Raw genomic sequence first — 5,660 nt, 5'->3', positions numbered from 1 at the left:
TGAGATTGTTCTCAGAGAGATCAAGGGAATTTAACGAGTTGATGTTTCCGATGATCTGTGTGATTCCACCGTAGAATCTGTTATAGTTCAGGTTTAAATAGAGAGATTTAGAAATTTATTAATTGAATCAAGAATCGAACCATCAAGGTTGTTCTTCTCAAAATTCACCCTCCTCAAAGACAACAAACTGTAAATTTCATCAATACTTCCTTCAAATTTGTTGTGATTCAAATTCAACTCCTCGAAAAAACCCAAACTCGTTAAAGAATAGGAGATTTTTCCAGAGATTTAATTGTTATTAAGAGTTCAAGATTTAAACCTAGCAGCAGATCTCCACGAATTATGGAGAGAGGAAGAAGATTATTGTGTTGAGCGGGAGATTATGAGAGAGAAAGGCTTACTGTGATCGAACTAAAGAAGGAATTAAAGCTTGGACCAAAAAAGGTATTTTAGCAATGTTCGCGGACAAAAAAAGATGTTTTCTCGGTAATTTTAATGAAGAAGAGAGTAAACAGAAAAAATTATTCTTTATGACCTTGAGGGTATTTTCGTCTAAAAATCTTTAAAACATTGAAAAAAGTAGCTCAAATCGAAGTTCATGGACCTTAGAATATATTTTCAAATGTTACTGACTAAAATTAATACCTTTAACAAAGTTCACGGACCAAAAAAAGTGTTCCATAATCATAAAATTAAATTGGTGGAACAAGCTATAATGGATGTCAAATTTCACCCATATGTGTTCGATTAAATCATTTTTAAGTGGGATGTGGGTGACAAAATCGGGAGTCGACTCCTGACGACGTAAGTACTCGCGAAATGGTGTCAGCGCACCCTGATGTGTGGGACTATTTGCGGTCAAGGTGTCGACAGTTCTTTGTTGAACCAATTGTTGCATTGGTCATTCGTGTTCAATTATCATGTTGTGATGATAATACATGCTGATAAGGCATGTTTCGTACATTGTTTTTGGGTCATATTTCATCTTTTTGTTGTGATATAATGCACGAACTAGTCAGTTTAGAGTCCATGAAGGTCACTTTGTTGTGAGCGGGGCAAATTGAGGAAGAGGGATAGTAAAATGCAGAAAAGCCACCAAACTGATCGAGAAGACGCATCATGAGAATGTTGGCGCCTGCATGGAGTATAAAGTCCAAAACTATTTTCGTAGATGAGGGTAGTATTATATAAAGTGGGAACCAAATTTTAATAGTAGCTTTTTCCACCTGCTATTTTTTTTTCATTTGTTAAAATCTGCACTAAATTAAAGTGAGACTTTAAATTATGGACGAAGAAAGTATTTAGGAAAAAGTAGATGCATTTTATTGATTAGGATGGATACAAGGAAAAATGTAGATATAACTTGATTAACACTATTTCCTTATAATTGAATATGTATATACATATTATGGGTCATGTTAAAATGTATATAGTATCTAATCCATAATTAAGACCAATCCTACACCATTATATCTTAAAATGAGCGGATAAGATTAAAGTTCACGAATTTCAATAAATAGTAGATAAAATATCAACAAAATGATAAAATAGTCAATATGTTACTCCCTCCGCCCCATTCAAGATGGCTACATTTCCTTTTTTGTTTGTCCCAATCAAGATGGCCACTTTCCAGTTTTAGAAATAACCCTCTCTCTCATCTCTCCTCATTAAAATATTCAACTACATTTTTCCTCTCTACTTTATTCCACATAACAACACTTCCTAAAATCTTGTGTCACTCAAGAATGTGGCCATCTTGAGTGGGACGGAGGGAGTATAACATAATAAATTTTACATTTTTTTTATATCAACATAGTGTATTAAAATTATCAATACAGTGACAGTGAAATCTCAACACAAGTGTCAGGAAATATCAACATAGTTTTATTGATATTGTACGTGCATTATATTGAGATTGTTTGATGCATTTATTGATATAAAATCTGTTTATCAACATATACGAAAATTGAAATAAAAATTATAAAATTTCATCATTCGATCATCGTCGGAACATATATGCAATTGAGATCTCGCTAGAATCATTATAAAACTACCTTTAATTTGATATATTTTTTACAAAAAAATAATTTAAATCGAGAGAATTGCATAAAATTCAAAATTTTAAGATGATTTTGAGGAGTGAGTAAGTGATTAATTTTAACGCATATATAAGAATTGATATTAATACGCTTTAATTTTATTTATTATTTTTTTAATATAAATTATAATACATGTGACATTATTTTAATTAATTAGATCTCATAATTTAATGATTAAGATTTGATCTTAATTTAAAATTGATAATTATTTAGTAATGATAATCACCCCATGTATTAAAATGTAGAGTGAACTATATTTTTAGTATTTAAATTTTGTCATAGTATCCAACTTGACCTTCATTTTTAAAATTATTTCCACACGTCTGTGGACTTTAATATTATATCGGTTAAAGTATTTTGTACTTTTTAGACCATATTTTGCTCCAAAATATTCTAAAACCTGTATTTTAGTTTTTTTTTTCAAAATATCCTTTTGATACTACGATAAAATTTAGTTAACAAAAATGTAATTTATTGTAACTACATTTTTACTGAATTTATTAAATACAGAAAGTATGTTGATTGTGGGGGTCACATTTTTTCAACAAAATTTTCGTAATGCAATCATTTAAGATTGATATTGGTGGAGATTTTTGCTTTGCATATATGGTAGATTTGCATCCAATCTTGTTTTAGCTGCATTTTAGTTGCAGGGTAAATTAGGTAGGGGATTAATAAAGTATTAGTTGAACCGCATGAAAAAAAAATTCAAATGGTTTCGTTTCAAATTCAAAGATATATGTATGTAGTAGCATTCCCCTTTAAATATGTGAAATTGCTGATATGCCCTATACAAGAATTTAGTGATTAAGAAATTGATGCAGAATATATATGTAAACCTTGAAATAAAACCAAAATAAAGCAAAAGCAATACGATTAAAATAGTGTATTGGCAGCTTATCTAGGCTATCAAATTTGCCCTACGAAAACGAATATTGTGAGAAATATCAAAATTAAATATTATAAATAAAGTATAGATAGAAGTGTCAAATAATAGAGAACATAAAGGGTCCAAAAATGGTGGTTGACCTAGGAATTGCACGCATAACACGTCAATTAGCGTGCTGGTTAATCCGTGGAATATATATATCTAATGTTCTATACTCTATATTATATATGTTGTGACATACTATTACGTAGTTTTTTATTTGGCTTGATTGAAGTTGCTGGGGGTCACCTTACTGAAATATAATTAGAAATTATATATAAACCTAACTGCATTACTTTTTTTGTTGGGATTGTCATTTAAATTTGTTGGGATTGTTATTTAAATTATGATTTTATTTAATTCTGTTTAGTCCTATTAAAACTGAAATGTAAAATTTTAACTTTTTAATTTTATCAATTGTCTCGCAGTCAAAATTGACAAAATTAAACATATATATGACAATAGCAAATGACGTTGTTTTTTACAAAATGATGATATTATATTTTGAGTGTTAATTAGGATATATCCAAAACAACATAGTTTTATCGTCGTATCATATTTGATTTTATCATAGTACTTTTGATTTAGATCATTATTAAGCAACTAAAAAAAAAATGAAAATTTGTGATTTTATACATACATATATATTCCAATTTCAACAGTTTTTGGGCTTAACTAGAAGTCAACAAAAAAGTGAGTATGTTTTTAAATTACTTTGATCATTTTTTTATAATTTTGTAAGAATATTCATGACAAAGCATTTTTTAAGTCCCAGTCGAATATATTAACCTGGAGGTAGTTAGCCAACTATTTTCGTGCTTTTATCTAATAATGATCCATTTCATCTCTAGCACGTCGATCAAACGTTTTGGACAATGAAAATATTTCATAGAATTGATTGTTCAATTAAATCTGAAATCATAAGATTATAGTGATATCTTGTTACTGCACTCGTTGGTAGGGGTTAAAAGAATACTGAAAAGCGGTATATCCACCGCATCGTATCAAAGATATCGAAAATGATCTGAAATCATGAGATTATAGTAATATTTTGTTACTGCACTCGTTGTTTGTCGGAGCGCAGTAAATAAAAAAATAAAAGCGCCAGGGATTGTGTTTTTGAGTTTTTCATATATTGAAAAAATTCCAACAATACAAGCGAAAAATAAGGATGATTTTACGATTTTATAATAATTAGCCTACAAAAGGTGCATATAAGAGATCAAATGAAAGAGAAAAGGTAATTTAATAGATCAAGTAGTTTAGTCCTTCGGAAATAAATTTTTATTTTTTAGCTACTTGAATTTGGGAAATCAGGTTTAAACAATTTGAATCCCAAAAAAAAGTTGTAGGGCATAAAAGTCATTTTATTGCGTCTCTTCTCTCACATCACTTCTTATCTACGGAGTATTACACAAAATTGAAATTTGAATTCAATTTCAATCGAACTGTATTATAATTAAATTTCAAATAATTTGTTTATTAAAAATAATATAATTGGTATGAAGTGTATATGCCGTGTGCGTAGTGGGCGTGTATTATGTGTAGTGTGTATCTATATGTGTAGTGGATGTGAAGTGTGTGTATGTCTATAATGTGTGTGTAATGTGTGTATGTGTGAGCATTGTGTAGTTTGTGTATAAGAGCATCCGCAATGGTGCTTAGGCCAGCAATAGGCCAGCCATTCTCTCCCCTGCCACGTCAGCAACACTAAAAAATCCACTTGCCACATCAGATTTAGGCCAGCCATAGGCCAGCCGCAATAAAAATAATTCAAAATATACTACATTTACGGAATTAAAATTACGATTAAAATACGGAATTAAATTTACGAGACATATACGGGAAAATTCATTAATTGCATTTAAAAAAGGTACATAGGTTAAAAAAAATTACATTTAAAAAGGTACATAATAAAGAAAAAAAACTATCGCCGTGCAATCCTCCGTGCCCACAACTCTTCAATTATATCCTTTTGGAGTTGAATATGAGCATCCACTTGGCGCATGTTGGCAAATTCCTTGAGGCGGCCGACTTCATCGAGAGGTACCCCCTGTCGTACACTAGGGGTGGCCGTTCCGTGGCTTGGACCGGCTTCATCGTCATTGGTCCAACTAGTCAGTTGTACGCCTTCGTCTTCGACGATCATATTGTGCAGGATAATGCAGGCGTACATTATTTGGGAAACGCATCCGACATCCCACAAACGCGTTGGACCCTTAATTGCCGCCCATCGAGACTGGAGCACACCAAATGCGCGCTCCACGTCCTTGCGCGCCGACTCCTGTCGTTCTGCAAAGTAGGCCTTCTTTTCGTCACTTGTTTGCCTGATCGTCTTCACAAAGACCGGCCACCGAGGGTATATCCCATCCGCCAAGTAGTAGCCCATATCATGCCGGTTGCTGTTGGCCACAAATGAGACGGCTGGACCGACGCCCTGGCACTTCTCGTTGAAGAGGGGAGACGAGTTCAGGACGTTGAGGTCGTTGTTCGACCCGGCTACCCCAAAATACGCATGCCAGATCCACAGCCGGTAATCAGCTACGGCCTCGAGGATCAACGTGGGATTCTTTGACTTGTAGCCGGTCGTGTAGGCCCCCTTCCAGGCAGTCGGACAGTTCTTCCACTCCCAA

The sequence above is a fragment of the Salvia hispanica genome, chromosome 6 (assembly GCF_029641045.1).
Source record: "Salvia hispanica isolate PSC_SH4W2 chromosome 6, Shi_PSC_v1, whole genome shotgun sequence".
NCBI classification, from domain to species: Eukaryota; Viridiplantae; Streptophyta; class Magnoliopsida; order Lamiales; family Lamiaceae; genus Salvia; species Salvia hispanica.
Note: the sequence above shows the minus strand (reverse complement) of the source record.